Source organism: Sarcophilus harrisii, chromosome 4, assembly GCF_902635505.1.
Source record: "Sarcophilus harrisii chromosome 4, mSarHar1.11, whole genome shotgun sequence".
NCBI lineage: Eukaryota > Metazoa > Chordata > Mammalia > Dasyuromorphia > Dasyuridae > Sarcophilus > Sarcophilus harrisii.
In genome coordinates, this window is record NC_045429.1 from 445,838,856 (window position 1) to 445,859,399 (window position 20,544).

Here is a 20,544-nt window from a genome sequence, read left to right on the forward strand (position 1 = left end):
TAGTTTATGAGTATGAGTCACAAAGGCATGATGTCTATGTGGAGTACCTTGTTTCGCGTCTCCTGAGTTATGAGGACTTGCCTTGGAAGAGAGACCATGACTTGTTTGGAGAAAATCTGTAATTCTTTCTGAGAGTCTAACCATTTAATTAGAAGAAGCCTTTTTTGATTGGCTGGGTTTGGTATTGTCTTTCCAAAGACCTGGGTCAGCCTTAGCCCAGTTTCTTTGGCCATTTTCTCTTTGGTTGATCTTTTGGTGCATCACCTGTATTCCTTCACTGACTAACTCCAATGGCAGACTATGTTGTCAGGGGAGGGGCCCTGGGTCCCCCACCAACACCACCATGTGACCTTATAGAAACCAGCCTACCTTGCCTACCTTGACTTTTGTCCTTCATTTTACCTGGAGAGAGACAACCTTAGTAGCACTTCAGTTTTTTTCAGGAAACTCAGCACCTGAGCATTGAGCAGTGACCTTTAGTACCTAGCTGAGCATGTTTAATTCAGCAGTCATGACCCAACTGGACATGAACTTGATGGGACTAACCTTTTGTAGAAATTATGCTAAGTTAACAACTCTGAGGTACCATCTCACACCTGTCAGACTGGCGGCTAAATGACAGAAAAGGAAAGTGCTAAATATTGGAGAAGATGTGGGGAAATTGGGACACTGGTCATTGTTGTGGAATTGTGAACCGATCCAACCATTCTGGAGAGCGATTTGGAACTATGCCCAAAGGATGATCAAATTCTATGTACTCTTTGATCCATCAGTGTCATCACTGAGTCTGTATCCCAACAAGATCACAAAAAATGGACAAGGACCTACATGCACAAAAATATTTGTAGCAGCTCTTTTTGTGATGACAAGGAACGGAAATTAAGTGGATACCCATCAGCTGGGAAATGGCTAAATAAAATACAGTATATTAATTTAATGTAATATTTTGTGCCTTAAGAAATGACAAACAGACAGGTTTCAGAAAAGCCTGGAAAGATGCTGAGTGAAGTGAGCAGAACGAGGAGACCATTGTATACAGTAACAACATTGTGTGATGATAAACTGTGATTGACTTTGCTCTTCTCAGCAATATAATGATCCAAGACAATTCAAAAAGACTCACGATGGAAAATGCCATCCACATTCAGAGAAAGAACTATGGAGTATGAATTCAGATTGAAACATGCTATTTTCTTTTTTTGTTTGTTTGTTTGCTTTGTTTTGTTTTGGGGTTTTCCCTTTTTGTTCTGTTTTTTCTTTCACAACATGACTAATGTGGAAATAAGTTTATATGATTGTAGTGCAGAACCTATATAAGATTTCTTGCTGTCTTAGAGAAGGGGGATGAGAGGGAGAAAGAGAGAAATCAAAATTTTATAAAAATCAAAATTGAAAACTATCTTTGTATGTAATTTAAAAAATAAAATACTATGTACAAAAAAAAGAAATTATGCTAAAATTATCCCACTCTGTAGAGATCAAAGTAGCATAGGACAGAATATATTCCCTGGGGAAAGCATACCTTCAATATAATTATCCCTTTACAAAATTACATTGATGAATAGAGCAGGGGATATGCCTAGGTAGGAACATGGGTACATTTATCAATGGGTGTTTCATGGATGATGTGACAATTGAACTGAGTTTTGAATGAAGAGAGAATTTGGATAATTGGAGATATGACAATGGTCATTTGTGGGGTGGAAGCAGCATGTGCAAAGCATGAAGGTAGGAGACATTAGGGAAAAACACAAAAAGCATCAAATAAGGTGAGATCAGAAAGATAGATCAAAGTTAAATTATGGAAAGTTTTGAATATCAGGTAGAGGAAGGTAGATGTCATAAAGCTAGGAGGTTGAGGTAACATATTACATTATAAATGATCCAAAATTATCTCAACAGGCTACGGAGGTGGGGCAAATCTAATAAAATGACAGGCAGTAGGGATAAATGTAAAGTCCTACAGTAGGGTTCAAGAAATCAGTTTTAAAGCACTGGATACTGGAAGCACTGCTAGGAAAAGTATTTGTGTGAAAATTATAATAGGGGTAAAAGGCTAAAGAGAGGTTGTGAGTGGACAGTAAACTAGAGAGAGAAAAAGAGAGAGAGAGAGAGAGCATGAGAGAGTATATATATTATATACAAAGTATAAATAAAATGATATGGAAGCCCAATAGCTAATATGTGCTAGGAAATATTAAATAAGGCACAATGTTCAGTATGAGGGAGATGTGAGTTTCTTTTACCCTGTCATCCTATATTTAGTCTTCAGTTCTGAGTGAAGTATTATAAAAAGGATTTACTAGTAAGAATGGTATCAAAGGAGAATACACAGTATGTGAGCACTGGAGAACTTTCCACAACATATTGAAGGAACTGTAAATGTTTATTCTAAAGAAAAGAAGACTTGGGGAGGGGAGAATGATATTCACCCTCAAGCACATAAAAGGCTATCAAATGGCGGAAAGTCTAAGCTTGCTCTCATCCCAGAAAGCAGCAATAGGAAGAATGGATTGAAGCTGAAAAAAGGCACATCTCAATTAAATTTAAGCATGAAACTTTCTTAATAATTAGAATCATCCCAAAGTGGGAGATTTATGGGATCATTGATTTAGAGAGGACTTTAGAGATCAACTCCTTCATCTCACAATTCAGAAAACTGAAGCCAAAAGAGTTTAAATGGTATGTCTTAGCTAGAAAGTGTCTGAGGTAGGATTTGAACCATCTCCTGTCAACTCCAAGTTTAGTGCCATACCTGCTCTTTTACTTAGATACTTAATGGTATTGAAATCCCCCTCACTGGGGGTCTTGAAGGAGAAACTTTAATTCTCACTTATTAAGGCTGTCAAATAGGAGATCCTATTCAGATGGGAGTTGGATTTGTTGGTGTTCTTTCCAGCCTTAAGATCTTGTGATTCTGAATCCATGTATAATTTTGGAGGCCAAATGAAGTCACTGTTTATTTGGGCAGGGGAGCGATGTGATCAGTCCTGTACATTAGGAAGATTGCTTTGGCAAGGATTACTAGAAAGACAAGAGACAGGAGACAGAAGAATCATTTAAAAACTCATTAGAATAGTCTGGGATGAGAGTCTGAAACTAGGCAGTGATATCAGGAGTGGAAAGGAAGGGACAGATTCGAGGTAGAGTCCTGGCCACTAATTGAGTAGAAGGGGCATGAAAAAAAGAGTCAAAAGTAACTACAAAGTTTTGAGCCTGTATGTCTGAGAAGATGATGATGTTATCAATAGTAATGGACAAGTTGGAGACTGAACAAGAGGGTAAGTTAGAGGGAGGAGGGACAATGAAGTCAGTTTGATGATGTGCCACAGAGAGTTACTGGCAGGGAGGTCCGGCAGATAGTTGGAAACCTGGCACTGGCAGTTGGGAGAAACACTTGGTTTGGGGGGAGGGGATGCATGTACCCCCAAAAAGAGGAGGAACAGGTAGAAGAGGAAAAAGAAAAGGAAACAGAGAAAGAAGGAGAAGAAGAAAGAAGAATAGAAGGAAGCAATTGGGAACAGGACTTGGGGGGGCATTCACATACAACAGGAGAAGAAAGTGGACTTACTGAAGGAGAATGAAAAATAGGACCATAGAGATCTGTTATTAGAACAAGGAAAAGGGAATGCTTTTGAGGTCAAAGAAGGGAGGAGGCAAACAAAAAGGTGAGGCTGTTCAACTCTACCAAGTCAATCAGTCAGTCAGCAAACCTCTGGATAATTATGTGCTGTATATATTTTATTAAAGGTTAAGGATGCAAAGAAAGGCAAAAGCACAGTCCCTGCCCTCGATAAACATACATTCTAATGTGGAAACAAAAACACAAACATTTAGATAGTACCTGCAAGATTTATACAATGGAGTCAGAAAATCAAAGTAATTGAAATTTATTTATATGTGAAAGTGATTTCCTAAGGGCAGGAGGTAGAAATAATATATTGGAATAGAAAGTCAGGCTCCCAAAAGATCTCGGCAGACTAAAAGATGGGATAAACATTTTAAAGATTACATTCAATGGGAATAAATATAAAGTCTTACACTAGGGTTCAAGAAGTCAACTAGATAGTGAAGACACTGCTAGAAAACTATTCATGTAAAAGAGAGAGTGGGAGGCAGGAGCTAGGGAGAGAATGCACAAATAGCAAAGTTTAAAAGATATCAGAAAATTATAGGTGAGGATTTGCCACTAAAGCAGATTAAATATTTTGTAATAAAAAAAATAATAAACATTATAATAAATGTTTTAGTCATATTAATTATAACATTACTGTTTTATAATACACTATGGAGAATAATAGTATGAGCTAGTATATATGTAAAATACTGAACAGGGTTTACGGAGTATTTCACATGTTATCTCACCACAATCCTGTGAGGTAGGAGCCATTATTTTTCTTTTGTTATAGAAAAGGAAATTGAGGTTAAAATAAATGATATACCCTTCCCAGGGCCACACAACTAGCAAAGTCGAGGATGTGTGACAAAAAAAAAAAAAAAAAAAAAAAAAGTATAGCCTGGGCTTTGCCGCCCTATAGAGATCAAATATGTTTGCAAATCGATGAAGGAAACATCTCCCATACTAGGGGCAGTGGGAGGGATGACGGGAGCATTTCTTGAACCAAACTGGCAATGGTTTATTAACACGGATGATCAATAGCAATAGGTCCTCATCAATTTGATATCTAATTTAAAATGTTGAGGTCTCAATGTGCTCATTAAATAACATAATAGATTTACATATTTTAATTATGCTTCATCGATTCTGAACATAATGTAATTAAAAGACTTTTCAGGAAGCAGGATTAATGAATGGGGTGGCCCAACATATGGTACGAGGTGCCGTGTGGAGTGGACTGGGGTGAGGAAAGGTGAATATTGTTCCTTGGTGAATATAGTGTCAGCTCTAGCATCCTAGCCACAGACAGCCCTGGAGCCCAATTAATGGTAATCAAAAGCTAATGAAGCACTGAGCGCAAGTGAGAGGGGCCTGAAGACAGGACAAAGAAGAGACCAGAGAGATGCTTCTGTGCATTTGTGTGTGTGTGTTCCTGTAAATCTGTGCATGCAAGTAGGTGTGCATACTGAGTTTATGTGTGTACATCTATGTTTGTGCATGTATGTGGGTGCATGGATGTGTACATTGAGTTTATGTATGTACATCTGTGTTTGTGCATTTATGTGTGCACATGTATGTGTGTACACTGAGTTTATGTGTGTATATCTGTGTTTGTGCATATATGTGGATGCATGTATGTGCATATATGTGTATATATTGAGTTTGTGTGTATTTATATTGTGTATTTGTGTGTCCAAGTGAGTATGTGTGTGAATGCAATCATAAAATGTGTTTTACATGTGTTCATTGTGTGGCCATGTGAATATGTATGCACATGCAAGTATATTGTGCATAGAGTTTACATGTATCTGCATGTACTGCATGTGTTTATATGTTCATGCATGTGTAATTTAAATATGGATTGAATTTGCGTGTAAATATGTGTTTAGCAGGCAAGCCTGTGTGTGCATTGAGTATCTGCATATGTATTGTGATGTAAATGTGCATAGCATTGAGTTTGTGTGTGCATGCACACAAGCATTGCGTTTTTGCAGGTACACACATGTGTGCAGCCATGTAAATATGTGTACATGTGCGCTCTAAGTTTGTGCTTCTGTGTGCACACAGCATTATCAACATGTGTGTTTATGTGCACGAGTGTATATTTGTTAGTATTTAAGATGTAGAAACGGAAGAGAAATGTCCAGTTAAACATAATACAATAGAAAATCTGAATTTGAAATCTGAGACCTGGATTCAAATCCTACTTCTGTCACTCACTACCTGTATAACTTTAGGAAAGTTCCTAATTTTGTCTGGGTCTCATTTCCCTCTTTTCTAAAAGAAAATGGCTCTTGGGACCCCTTCTAGCTCTTGGGCTCTGATCTATGATCTTGGGCTCCCATTTCCTCTTTTGTAAAATGAGTACAGAGAATAATTGATGCAATTATTGAAAAGCAAACTGCTCTGAAAGACTTAAGGATTCTGACTGATGCAATGATCGGCTGGAATTCTGGAGATGCAGAGTGAGATGCACATTTTGGGATTTGCCGATGGGGAGATTTATTCTGTGGAACTATATGTATTTTTTCCTTTTAAAAAGAGGATGAAAAAATAACAGAGGCTGTTAATGAAAAAACAAATTAAAATTAGAGAGTTGGAATATCTAGGATCTAAATTATTTTCTGGCTCTGCATCTAAGTTCCTATGATCCTGACTGGTATCTCTTCAAACACAAACACACACATATACATATATATGTTTGTATGTGTATGTATATATATATGTATATATAGATATAGATGAATATATAGATATAGATATACAGAAATACCCCTCCACATATCTCTACATACTTTGGGGGAGAAGGCAGAGTTTCAGTTCAATGAAACAAATAATTATCTATTTTTCAAATAAACATGTAGGATGTAGCTTTTTTATAATAGCTTTTTATTCTTCAAAATCCATGCAAAAATAGTTTTCAACATACACAAATGCAAAACCTTGTATTCCATATTTTCCCTTCCCCCTCTTGTAGACAACAAGTAATCCAATGTAGATTAAACATGTGTAATTCTTCTAACCATATTTCCACACATGCTACACAAGAAAAATTAGATCAAAAAAGAAAAAGAGAGAGAGAAAAAACTAACAAGTAAACAAGAAGAACAACAAAGGTGAAAAAACTATGTTGTGATCCACTAAAAAGCAGCTTTTTGATTGTTACTTTTCCAAATGGTTAATTAAAATCATTCCAGGACCCAGCACCATGTCTTGTCCATAGAAGAAACTCCCTAAATGCTCATTGTTCATTGATATATATTCACCAGGCAGGTTTGTGTATATATAAATAGTCATAACCTTATAAAGCCTTTCATAATTCAACCATTTTTATTGCTTGGGGAATATTTTGAAATAAATCTTTTTTTTTTAAGTGGCCAGACTGTCCTCCATGATCTCTTTTCTCTCAGTCATTTTACTATAGCTCATATTGTCTCTACTTTATTCCTCTACTTCTTCTCCCTTTCTCTTTTTCAATCCTTTACAATTTGGCTTCTGAACTTAGCACTTAACTGAAACTGTCCTGTTCAAAGGGACCAGGGATCTTTGCATCACTGAATATGAGAGGTGGCCTTTCATCAGTTCTCATCCTTCTCAATTGCCCACTTGCACTTGACATTATGGACTCTCTCTCCTCCTAGGTCCTCTTTCCTTTGGATCTTTGTGATGCTTTTTTCTTCTCAACTCTCTCCTGTTAACCCAATGATTCCTTCCCAGCCTCTTTTGTTGACTCATCATCCATACAATGCCCCTACATTGTGAGTGTTCCCCAAGGTCCTCTAATTGTTTCCTGTACATTCTCTGTCTTAATCATCTCAACTACCCCCCATTGCTTTGACCATCACTTCTAGAACTGATCACTCTCAGGTTCATATATCCAACCCATCTCTCCACTCAGTCTCATGTCACTAGGTGCCTATTGTTCATTTTAAATTAGATGCCCTGAAAATATTTTAAACTCAACATGTCTGGTACTAAACTCATTATCATTTCCTCTAATTCCTCCCCTTTTCTAAATTTCCCTCCTGTTAAAAGCATCACATCCCTATGAACACAATTACAAAGTACTTTTCACACAAATAAAGTCAGATCTAAACAATTAGAAAAGTATCAGTTGCTCATGGGTAGGCCGAGCTAATATAATAAAAATGACAATTCTACCTAAATTAATCATTTATTCAATGCCATACTATGGAGCTAGAAAAATAATGATAAAATTCACATTAAAGAGCAGAAGGACAAGAATATCAAGGGAATTAATGAAAAATGCAAAGGAAGGTGGCCTACTATATCAAACCAAAACTATATTATAAAGTGGCAGTTATCAAAACTGTTTGGCATTGGCTAAGAGTAGTAGATCAGTGGAATGGGTTAGGTATACAAGACAGAATTGTCAGTAACTATAGTAATCTACTGTTCAATAAATCCCCAAACTCTAGCTTCTGGGATAAGAACTCACTATTTGACAAAAAAAATTACTTGGAAAATTGGAAAGTATTATGGCAGAAACTAGGTATAGACCAATACCTCACATGCTATACCAAGATAAAGTCAAAATGGGTGCATGATTTATACATAAAATGTGATACTATAAACAAATTAGGAAAGCAAATTAGAAGAATAAAGGATAGTCTACCAGTCAGATCTTTGGAGAAGGAGGAGGTTGGCCAAAGAAGAACTAGAGATCTTCATGAAATGCAAATGAATAATTTTGGCTATATTAAATTGAAAAAGTTTTGCACAAACAAAAACCAATGCAGCCAAGATCAGAAGGGAATCAGAAAGCTGAAAAGCAATTTTTATAGCAAATGTTTTTGATAAAGGCCTCATTTCTAAAATATGTAGAGAACCAAGTCAAATTTATAAGAATATGAATCATTCCCCAATTGATAAATGGTCAAAGGATAAGAACAGATATTTCAAAGCCATTCCTAGTCATATGAAAAAATGGTCCAAATCACTATTGATCAGAGAAATGCAAATTAGACAATTCTGAGGTACCACTTCACACCTATCTAATTGACTAAGATGCCAGGAAAAGATAATGATAAATAAATATGGAAAACTGGGACACTAATGCATTTTTGTTAGAATTATGAAATGATCCAACCATTCTGAAATTTAGAACTATTCTAAAAAGGCTATAAAACTGTGCATACCCTTGATCCAGTAGTGTCATTACTAGTTCTGCATCCCAGTGAGAACTTAAGAGAGGGGAAAGGATCCACATATGCAAAAAAAATGTTTGCAGCAGTTCTTTTTGTAATGGCAAGGAATTGGAAATTGAGTCAATGCTCATCAACTCCAAATGGCTAAATAAATGGTGGCATATGTATGTGATGGATTATTGTTCTTCTATAAGGAATAATTAGCAGACTGATTTTAGAAAATCCTGGAAAGACTTATATGAACTGATGTTGAGTGAAGAATCAGTAGAACATTGTACATAGTAACAGCAAGATTACATGATGATCAGCTATAATAGACTTCACTCTTCTCAGCAATAGAATGATCCAAGACAATTCCAAAAGACTTGGGATGGAAAATGTCATCCACATCAAGAGGGAGACTGTGGAGACTGAATGCAGCTTGAAGTATACTACTTTCACCTTGTTTTGGTTTGTTTGCTTGCTTGCTTCTTCTTTCTCATGGGTTTTTCTCTTGTGGTCTGATTGTTCTTGAGTAACATGACAAATATGGAAGTTTAAAATTATTGTATATGCAGAGCCTGTATCAGATTACTTGTTCTCTTGGGTGGGAAGGGAGGTAAGAGATAAAAAATTTAGAACACAAAATCTTACAAAAATGTTGAAAACTATTTTTACATGTATTTGGAAATAATACTGAGAAAAAAGGAGAATATATTAACTTTTTTAAAAAGTATCCCATTCTTCACAATCTCAACATTATTCTGAACTTTTTCATCTCTCTTTACCCAATTTGTTCATTCAGTTTCCATTTCTTTGTGTTTTACCTTCATGAAAATTTCTTGCATCTAAACCCTTTTTCTGCTCACATCTTTGTTCAGATCTCATCACCTCTTGCTTAGAATAAATGATTGGAACAGCCTCCTATTTGATCTCCCAGTTCAAGTCTTTCCCCACTCTGCTCATTCTTTCCATGGTAACCAAAATGATTTTCCTTAATCCCATTTCTGACCTTGTCCCCTCCTCTATTCAATTCTCTCAAAGGCTTCCTATTACCTCAAGGAAAAAAATCAGCTCTTCTCTTTATCATTTTTTTTAGCTTTTAAAATCCTACAAAATCAATCTTAATGTACATTACTCTCGGTCCTGCACTATGAAACCTAGTCCAATTGGCCCTGTCTCTGTTCTTCACACACAATATTACAATCTCCTACCTTGAGTCCTTGCATTGCCTATTCCCTCAAATCTCCTTGTGTAGACTTTATGCTACCTCCTGGCATAGACTTCATACAATCCCTTTCTTTTTCCCCCACTGACCAAAAGCCAATTAAATAATTCAGCGACATAGATTGAAAGCATAACATTGATTACAAACAAATATAGAACTTTTATATTACAAAATAATTGAGGACTTTAAGAGGTAGAATAGAGTAAATCACTGATGGCAAATTTCCAGTAAGTAATCTTGATGTGGTTCTTATTATGATGGAAGACTTCCTTTAGGAGACAGTTCAAGCACCATCTTCTACAAGAAAGCTTTTCTTGATTCCCCCAATTCCCATTTCCTTCCCAATTACCTTGAACTTAACTCCTTTATATAGACTTATATTTATTCACTTTACACTCATGTCTAATATGTTTTACATTCCCTTACTGTGTCTCCCACTAGAATGAGAGTCAGAAAAGGGATTGGTTCATTCCTTTTGCTTGTATTCCCAGTACCTAGCTAAGTGTTTGGTATATTCTCCTTTCCCTTTTCATCATTTTCATTCATTTTGTTGAGGCAGAGATTAGTGACTTATCATATGTCCCATATTCACTGGAGGAAAGGGGACCAGGATCCCAGAGCACCCAAATTCGAATCTCAGCTGTGCTGCTCATTACTTGTGTCACTTGGGGCTTATCATTTAACATCACCGAGTCACATTCTCTATCTGTAAATAAAGGTTTTGTACTAAATGGCCTCTGAAAGCTCCTTCCAGGACTAAATATATAATCCTATGACTTTGGGGAGGACACAGTTTCCTTTTCAATAAACTGAAGAGTTGGAATTAGCTATTTCTGAGGTCCCTTCCAGCTCCAAGTCACCTGGCTCCCCATCCTGGACTCTTTCCAAGTATCGCATTGTCTCACCTGGTACAGAATCTTTCTCTCTCTGCTCAAACCAATGCCGAACCAAGGAGCACTTTGTGTTGCTAAGGAAAAAGCCAGCCTGCTGAGCTTGACGGGAGTGGTCCAAGGCTCCACCAGCTGCATTTTCCCACATTTCTGGGCCGTTTGCTGAGCTGGGATGTTTCTCTCTTTAGGTCAGCTCCATCTATCATAAATACCTGGAAACATTTCTGTATGGATTTGCCCATGCAGTGCACAAATATCCCAGACCTCCACATGGCCCCCGACACAGGCTTAATAGTGACCATAACTTAGCTTTATTGCCCAGGGCTGAGTATTCTTAGTCCCAGAGGAACCCGGAGTGCTTGGCTATCTGTAGCTTAAATTCATTTCACCCTCTACTGACCATCAGTAGCCTCTGGGGTAAGGCATGACTGCTACTTATGTGGTCACCGCAGGCCAATAACCCATCTTAGGATCAGAAGGAAGCGGGCTCCATCCCAGCGAAAATGACCGGGGGGATTTAAGAATCAAAAAAATCGGCAGAAATGAGCCAATCTGGCTCGCCATTAAGGTCCTAGGATGAATGACCCAGAACCCAGAATCAGCCACGTTCTGTGATATCAATTAGCTACAAATACTACAGCATGACATGAATATTTAACGATAACAATGATAATCCATTGCAGAGCCATTCTATTGACTTTAATAGAAATAGATACAGACTAGATTCAGAGACAGAGGACCTAGAATTGAATTCTGGTTCTCCCTAAAGCTCAGTTTTTTCATCTGTTGAAAAAGGGGTTTGGGCTGAAAGATTTCCAAACTTCCTTCCAGTCCTAAACCTATAGGTCTAGGAGCCTCCATTCTTTTGTTGAGTACCTACTATGTGCAACATGCTATATCTCTGCATGATATTTTATGACTTTGACTGTTTGGCTCATTTGCTTTAAAAATAATCCTATTGGGGGGTGGGCAACTAGGTGATGCAGTGGATAGAGCACCCAGCACTGGACCTGAGTTCAAATCTGGCCTCAGACACTTAACACTTCCTAGCTGTGTGACCCTGGGAAAGTCACTTCACCCCAATTGCTTCAGCAAAAATAAGAATAATAATAATTTTATGAGATGGGGAGGGCAGTAACTGTGGTCCCACTTTAAGAAGTCATTGAGGGTCCAAGAGAGAGCTAATGTGATTGTTCCAGCTAGCTAATTAGTGGCAGTGCCACAATAAAAGCTGAAATGTCCAGTCCTCCAATTCTTTGATTTTTCAACTGAATTTTACTGCAAAGTCTCACAGGAGGTCAGTAGAAGAAATACAAAGACACTATCAAGGTCTCACTGAAGAACTTTGGAAATTATTCCTGCCTGTCCTGTGGTAGAGCCTTCTTAGCTCCTATTGGTCTGAACAGCTGCAGGGGACTGTAACTTGAATCCAACATAGCTGAGGGCAGGGCCAGCTTTTTAAATTTTTTTGTAATTGCAGTATTTAGCATGGGCCGGATACACAAGAGACTCTGAATAAATGTTTGTCTGTTGATTACTGATCGATTGGCTTGCCCATCTGCTTTGGAACAAGACTAGGAAGAGTCCACTTTGTTTTATAGTCAAATAGCCCTTTGATGGAATATTTTTGTTCTGTTTTTTGTTTGATACAATTCTTCATTAATAATATATTCAACTCTTCCACCCTCTTTCCCCAAGGATGATTAAACTGCTGAGACAGTATGGGATGACTAACTGGGAAGAGAGGAATAGTGGTTCACACCAATTGGATGAGCCAACTAAAAGCCTTCGAGGGAGATGGAGGATTTACCATTTGGATATGTGTTACTATAATCTAAAGTCCTCCAAGCTTCATCATTTGTCTAAATACAGTGCCCTTCAGTCCCTAGGTATTGCCATCTGACAATATGCTGATATAATCTAAAGACTCCTGCCCTTGATATTATCCCCCTGTTAAACTCCTAGGATTTCTCAGCCTCATGTGTGCAAATCAGTTCTTTTACATGTGTTGTCTTCCTCCATTAGCATTCCGGGGGACTGAATCTCAAATCATGTCTCTGTTACTTATTGTCTGTACAACAATCCCATTGAACAAGTCATCTTCTCTAGCCTTCTTTTTCCTCCTCAGGAAAGTTGGACTTCACCATACTCTGAGTTCTTTTATAACTAAATTGGTGACCTTTTGATTTTTTAGTTTCTCCCCTATTCCCCCATGCACACACACACACACACACAACTTGGAATTTTCCTCAGTTGCCATCGCAACTGCTCTAGATCTCAATGTCTCAGTTTACTTAGTAAGGTTTCTTTGTTGTCACGTGAGACACCTTCCACTCCAATGAAGTGATTTCTACGCTCACATCACTACTTAATTCTTCCTCTTCATTGATTTGTCATTTTAAAGTTAAATAACAAATGTGGATGGTTGCCAGGACTTTAAGGGATGGTTTCCTTCCTTCTAACTTTCGATTTATGTGTCTGTTTATTTACTGATAAGTTTAAGTGGTCCCTGTTGCATTTCACACATAATCCGGCAAATCCTCCGGATTTGTTTTCACAATTGATTAGAAAAGTCAATGCTGTACAGGAAGGATTAGAAAAAGAAATATCTGCAATCTACTTAGGCTTCTGTTATCTCATGGGTTGTCATAATGACTCCAAAATTTACAATGCAACCAGTTCCTAGAATGTGTTGGGGAATCTTTAGATCTAGATTCCATATTCATGATTATAAATATTAATCTGAACCCACTTGTGTGGTTTTAAAAAGGAGTAAAAAGAGCACAGAATGAATGGAGTTGGACCAGGAAACAATGTTTATAATGACTACAAAAAATAAAGGAAAACAAACAAAAAAGCAGAATGTTGAGTAAATGTAATGTCTAATCTTGATCCCTGGAAAAAAGATAATGTATTCAACTGAGAATTGGTGGACTTGTGGCGCAGAATGTCATTTATATTGTCAAATACTTTGACTGTTTTGGATGGTTTTGATTAATATTTTTCTGTCAGAAGGGAAGATTCAGTAGCATAGAGGGAAATTGGTGATAATATAGTTAGTTGAGTGTGAATTCTGTAGATTTTGTTATCATTCAGTTGTTTTCAGGAATATCCAACTCTTCATGATTCCATTTGGGGGTAAAAATACTGTAATGGTTTGTCATTCTCCTCTCTGGCTCATTTTACAGATAAAGAAATTGGGGCAATCTGAGTTAAGGGACTTGTTCAAGGTCACACAGTAATAGTTGAGAAAAGGAACATAAGTGTCCTTTACTCCAGCTTCTAAGTTTTATATACTGTGCCTTCTAGCTGTCCCCATTTTTTATATTTTAGTGTCAGTAAAACTTTTGGGGGTGAGTAATTATAAATTTGTCAAGAAGCACAAATCAAAACTAGAGAGGATTATTTTAGTCAGTTAATAAACATTTATTAAGTGCCTACTGGGGATACAAAAAGAAAAAAAAGACAATCCAAAAAGAGCTTACCATCTAAAGAGGATCTCATGGTCTAATTGTGTGATTGCTTGGTAATAAAGAGAAATTACCTTCTCTTTATAGTGTTGCCTCAAAAATTTTGGAGGCTTCCAATTCCCATTATTTTCTTGGCTAAATATCCTTGAAGAGAAAGAAGAATCACTGTTCTAACCTCAAACTTTGACTCAGGAATCCTACTACTACTTAAGGGAGATTTGTTGTTGTTGTTTGTCCTTCGTTCTTGAAGAGGACCAGGACATCAGGGAGGTGAGGTCATAACATGAAAGTGACTTGGATTGAAGTAAGGGAGGGTTGGGAAAGTTACCTTTCTCCTCCAAAAAGTTACCTCTTCTCCTTCTCATCTGGGTCCAGTGGCCAGATAAAGATCAGGATGACTGGATGTGGCCCTGGCTCAGTCTGACTGAGGCAACAACCATTCACTGATTAAAGCTAGGTAGCAAATGAGGCAAAGAATTGAGCCAAAGAGATTCAAAAACAGTAACAAAGGCTCAACATGTACCAAAATATACATATGCTTTTTTTCCGATATCAAAGACTTAGAAACAAATTGTTATTCATGATTTGATGAATGGATGAAAGAAGTGATATATGAATATGGAATATTATTGTGATTTTTGCAAGAAAAATGCCAAAGAATTCAAAGAAAGCTAAGATAATTTCTGTGAATGGACAGAGTACAAGAAATAGAACCAAAAGAACAACATCATGATTACTATAATGAAGAAAATAAGAACACTGGAAGGAAATTGAACTGAAATGAAAAGACCAGTCCTGATTTCAGAGTAATTGCCCTTTCCTCATAACACTGAGGCAGAAAATCTTCCGGCATATATTAGATTTTTTGTGAAATGTGGTTATCATTTGAAGAGTTTTTGATTAATTGTCTTTCTTTGTTATAATGAGGTTCCAAAAGGGGGAGGGGAGGAAGCATTTCCAGAAATGAAAAGGCATAGGGGATAAAGTCAGGACTGGAGTCAGGAACTTGTGAGTTCAAATCCTGATTCAGACATATCTGATCAAGACACTTAATGTGTGGGCCATTTGTAAAATGAGGGGTTTCCAAAGTCCCTACCAGATAGAAATCTGTGATCCTCTGGCTCTGTATTGAAAACACAAAGTAAGAATAAAACTATACTATAAACTACCCAGAGATATTCAGAGACAGGGAGCTGGGCCAGATGAGCTCCTGAGAGGTTTGTGATTTTATGATAATGAGGTGAGAGAGATTTGCATCACTTTACCTTCCCCTTGCAGGCCTTTCTCAGAAACATTAGCATATTTGCCCTCATTTTTCGCACAGCTCAGCAGCTGTCAAGGGTAGGCTGAGCTGTTCCAATAGAAGGGATATTGAGTGCTTGACCCCTTCTTCAGGAACACGTAGCTTCCTTCTAATGATTTTAAAGGAGATCTATGTACAAGACCCTAACAAAGCCTTGTTACACTGGGCACTGCTGCCCAAAGGAAACCTTGCCAAAAGTGAGACTCAGTTAACAGCAGGACGTCTTCCAGTTGGTCAAGACTCTGAGACTAAGCACATCCACACTGGTGGGGCAAGTGATTGGAGGTGGGAAGGAGATGATCAGTGACCCAGAGGCAGTACAATCATAAACTCCAAGAAGATGATCACAAACGAAGGTGCCAGCAAATATTAATTAGGCAGAAGTCTAGGGGGCTGAGTAGCTGGGACCAACTCACAAGGACAGGACAGGACCTGAGAAAATAAAACATGACCATAATCCTACAGAAGATGATATACTGATATGAAAGAAATACTAAGTACACTTCATTCGGGGGCAGAAATCTTCTGGAGACAATTTATTAATGAAATTTGGCTAAGCTTTCTGAGGCAAAGAGAAAAAAATAATCTTGCCTTTGAAAATCCTTCCCTCCAAGCTTGTTCTAGTCACAGTTTGTAGAATTCAAAACAAAGACAAAATCTTTAAGCAAAAACCTAGCTTAAATAATTCAGGTAAAAGTTCAATTGGCAGTTTTGATTCATGAAACAAAGAAATAGTCACTTAGCTTCTAGCATAGCATTAGAGAATCTTTTTTTTAAACCACTTAATCCCTCTCTGCCCACTTACCTCTAGAGATTCTGCTCTTTTCCCATGTCAAAGGTGAACTGAAAAGATGCTTCTTTTAATTGAATTAATCAAACACATTATTCCTATTAGTTTTCATCATTACTTTGATCAATTTCAGGGAGGTCTGTTTCCTGGGCTGATCAAACCTCTTCCATTAAAAATGTGTTAGGCCTTCAATAAGAATGATGTAAAAGGCATTTATTTCAGTGAAGGATATCATTTTAGAATTGATATGGACTGATAAGGCTTCCCATTTGGGTTAGATGAAAATTTAAGCTCTATCCTGGTATTATTTTGAAAGGTATAGCCTCAGGAGAATGAAGGGGAATAGGAGATTTGCATGCTTCCACACTGGACAGAAAATTAAGCCACTGACTCAAAAACAGTAGGAAACCAAGGCAAGGCCTCAACTCCTAAGAATGAGTTACTAACTGGGAACAGAAATGGTCAATCAAAGTCAGAGTAGCTCTCATATGATATGATTTCAGATGATGGAAGGTAGGGTGTTTAGAGTTAATAAAATTATAAAAGAAAATTTTATCTCATCAGTCTTGACCTGCTGTTCTCTTCTTCTGGGATAGATGGAAAGGCATTCTTTCTGTGTCTTTGTCTTTTTATCTCTTTCTACCTAGTCTCCATTCCCCTTTTTTCTCTTGCTCCTCATCCTTTCTCTCGCCTCTTTTTTTCTAGCCTTTGTCTTGTTGCCATTTATGACTCCAAATCAGTCTTATCGTTTATCATTTTGTAAAGTCTGCTAATCACTCGATGACATGTCCCCACTGCAAGATGAGGGGAGGAATAAGAATAACATCTAACAATCATAGGACAAATACTATGTGCCAGTCACTGTGCTCAACTCTTTGCAAACATTATGTCATTTGATCTAACAATTCTGGGTCAGAAGCATCAGAGATGATACACACACACACACACACACACACACACACACACACACACACAACACACATACCCCTCTCTCTCTTTCTCTCTCCCTTCCTCTCTCCTTCCCTTCCTCCCTCTTTCCTTTTCTCCCTCCCTCCTTCCCTCTCTCTCTGTCTCTCTGTTTCTGTCTCTCTCTGTCTTTCTCTCTCTCTGTTACTCTCTAAGTCTGTCTCTCTCTCTCTCTCTCTCTCTCTCTCTCTCTCTCTCTCTCTCTCTGTCTCTCTCTGTCTTTCTCCCTCTCTGTCTGTCTCTGTCTTTGTCTCTCTTTCTCTCTCTGTCTCTCTGTTATTCTCTAACTCTGTCTCTCCCTTTGTCTCTGTCTCTGTCTGTCTATATAAATATATGTACATACTTGTAAACATGTATATATGGAGATGGAACAAGAGAGAGGAGAAAGAGAAAGAGAGAGATTGTTGGTTAAACTGTTTACTAATCCCTTCAACTTAATCCAAGTCAATCCAGCTACCACTTTTAAACACTCATTATGTGCAGTGCACTATGTTAGGCACTGAAGCAACAAAAATGAAAAATAATCCCAGTCCTCGAGGAGTTTATGTGCTCTTGGCTTGAAATATATGAGGCATCATGGCCAAAATCAGCTAACCTTTTCTTTGAATAGGGGAAAAATGCATGGACTTTATCTGAGTTTGGCTAAGTCCAAGAGCTGCAGGGAACAAGAAGGATAAAGTTGGTTATAACTGGTTAGGGGATTGTCCTCCGTTCTTGAAGAGGACCAAAGTAGACCCAAGTTACAGTGCGACCAACCATGGCTGATTGGAGCAAAACGTGAAGGCTTTAGCAGAGGTTGCTCACAAATAGTCCATGTGAACATTTCCAGTGGATTCGTTAAATTGACTAATCTCACAGTTCTTTCGACCTACTTCAATTCTGTTTGTTCAGAGAGTATAGCACTTTCTCGGATGAGGGCATACTGTGCTGGGCAGACCCTTAGATTGATCTATGAAAAGCAATTCACACCTAAACCCAAACTTCTTTTCTTTGCTTCCAAAGAGAGAAAAGAATAAGAATATATAGAATGAAACATATGGAAAGCTCCAGGGGTTAGTATCTTTCCCCAAGAGAACCATCATCCTTGGCTCCAAGGACATTAGAAGGAAAGATGAAATTGGGAATTGAGTCAGATTATTTTAAAAGAGGTTGGACCATTGAACAGTTATACTGTCTCATAAGGTTTCCTAGGAACCAAGAGTGGGTGGGTGGAGCTAGGGAACAATATCTTACAAAATACATAAACAGAAGGAAATGAAGACATGAACTGGGGTCTCATTTGCTCTTTAACCTCAGCATGAACAATAAAGCATATTGTGGGTCCTGCATGTAGTGGTCATTATGGTCTTTCTTCATGCTGGACAACCTCTTTAGTCTCCATAAGGGACAGCTTATCCTAAATTCTTTATCTGACTGACCCTTTGGCCTCTGCAAGCCTCAGTCCCAACTGCAAGGACCCTGAAAGCATGTCCTCCAGACAAAGCCCTGACTCCATTATAAGTCAGTCCCTAGTGTATCAAAGTGCTGGGATATTTGGCTTTTCCCCATTTCAGTAAAAGTAATAGAGCCTGTTAGTAAGTTGGATAAATAAATTAGAAGAGGGGACAGAGAGAAAGAGAGACAGAGAGGGAGAGGGAGAGAGAGAATTAGAAAGTTTGTATGATAATTAAGTGGATAAGTGGATGAACCGACAGACACAGAGGGAGAGACAGAAAGATAGATGATGAATGACAGGACATTTATTAAACATTTCATGTCAGGAACTGTGCTAAGTTCTGAGGACACAAACTCAAGCAATAAGACAATCTCTACTCTCAAAGAGCCTATGTTTTCATGGGAGAAGACAACACATAAAAGGGTAATGAAAGTAAGCCCTTAAAGGGGTAATATGGCAGGTGGAGACAGATGGGCTAGGTAATCTCTATGACCTCTCCCAGCTCTTATGAAGTCACTTAACCTCCATGGGCCTCAGTTTCCTCCTCAATATAAAATGAAGAAACTGAATTAAGATAATTTTAATTTAAACTCTAAATCTATTATCCTATGACTCTAGTTTCTCCAAGACCTGGCCAAGCTAACTCAAGATTTATCAGCATTTCTTCTGTTTCAGGATACCTGCTCACTGAGCCAAGCTAAGTGGTAGGAAGAATTCAAACTTTGTTCTCAGGGAAAGCACACTGTGTCATCTGCGAGGGATGAATCAGATCTATCACTGTTCAGATGCTGAGATTCCCACCCACCCCCCAAACACACACAGATCTAATCCTAGCAAACTCAAGGCTTTCTAAATCTTTAAGCCTGATCAGAGATAGAGAATACAATAGCTGACTTAAATAGCAGCAAGTAAAGAGAAGAGGAGGGAGAAGAAATACAAAAAAAAAAAAAAGCCTTCACATAAAATAAAGAATTCTGACTTTTTGTGTGTGAAGATAAAACATAACTCTTCCTACCCAAAGTACAATAAAAAACCTTTACCGAAGAGAGGAGATCTTTGTCAGGAATTGTATCTCATTTAGTCCTATTGTTTCACTGTGTTCCTTTCCGAATGAAAGAGATTTATCTTGCTTTTTGTTCCCAGGGCTTCTTTAATTCTCCTTTCTAGTGGCTCTCCCTTAACATTAGAAATAGAGTCCTCGGAAGCTCTGGTCCCTCTTCCAGCAGGAAACATGTTTGTGCTGAGTTCTTCTCATCTAATGCAATTATCTTTGTGCTTATTCCCATTAGTTGGAGAATAGTGAATCAGACAGAACAGACAGTACCTTTTTACAAGGGATGTTTCATTCTGTTAATGATTCCTTTCTTTGGCAGCTTTCCTGAAAAAATATGCAAAAGTTCTAGCCGTCTATACAGACATCATTCACTCAGTCATTAAGCAGATATCTAAGTGGCTGTTATGAATCCAGTTTGGTGAAGATAAGCAGTGGATGGTAAAATTATAAAATGGTGACGATGAGAATTTTAAGTTTGGAAATGGAAGGAACATTAGTTCAAGCTCCTAATTTTTCAGATTTGGAAACTGAGGCAGGGATTTAAATTTATTTAAGCTTGCCAAGACTACTACTACAGAAGAAACAACATATTCACCTTCACAAATGTCCCTACAAAATTAAATGATGGTCATCATCATGAGC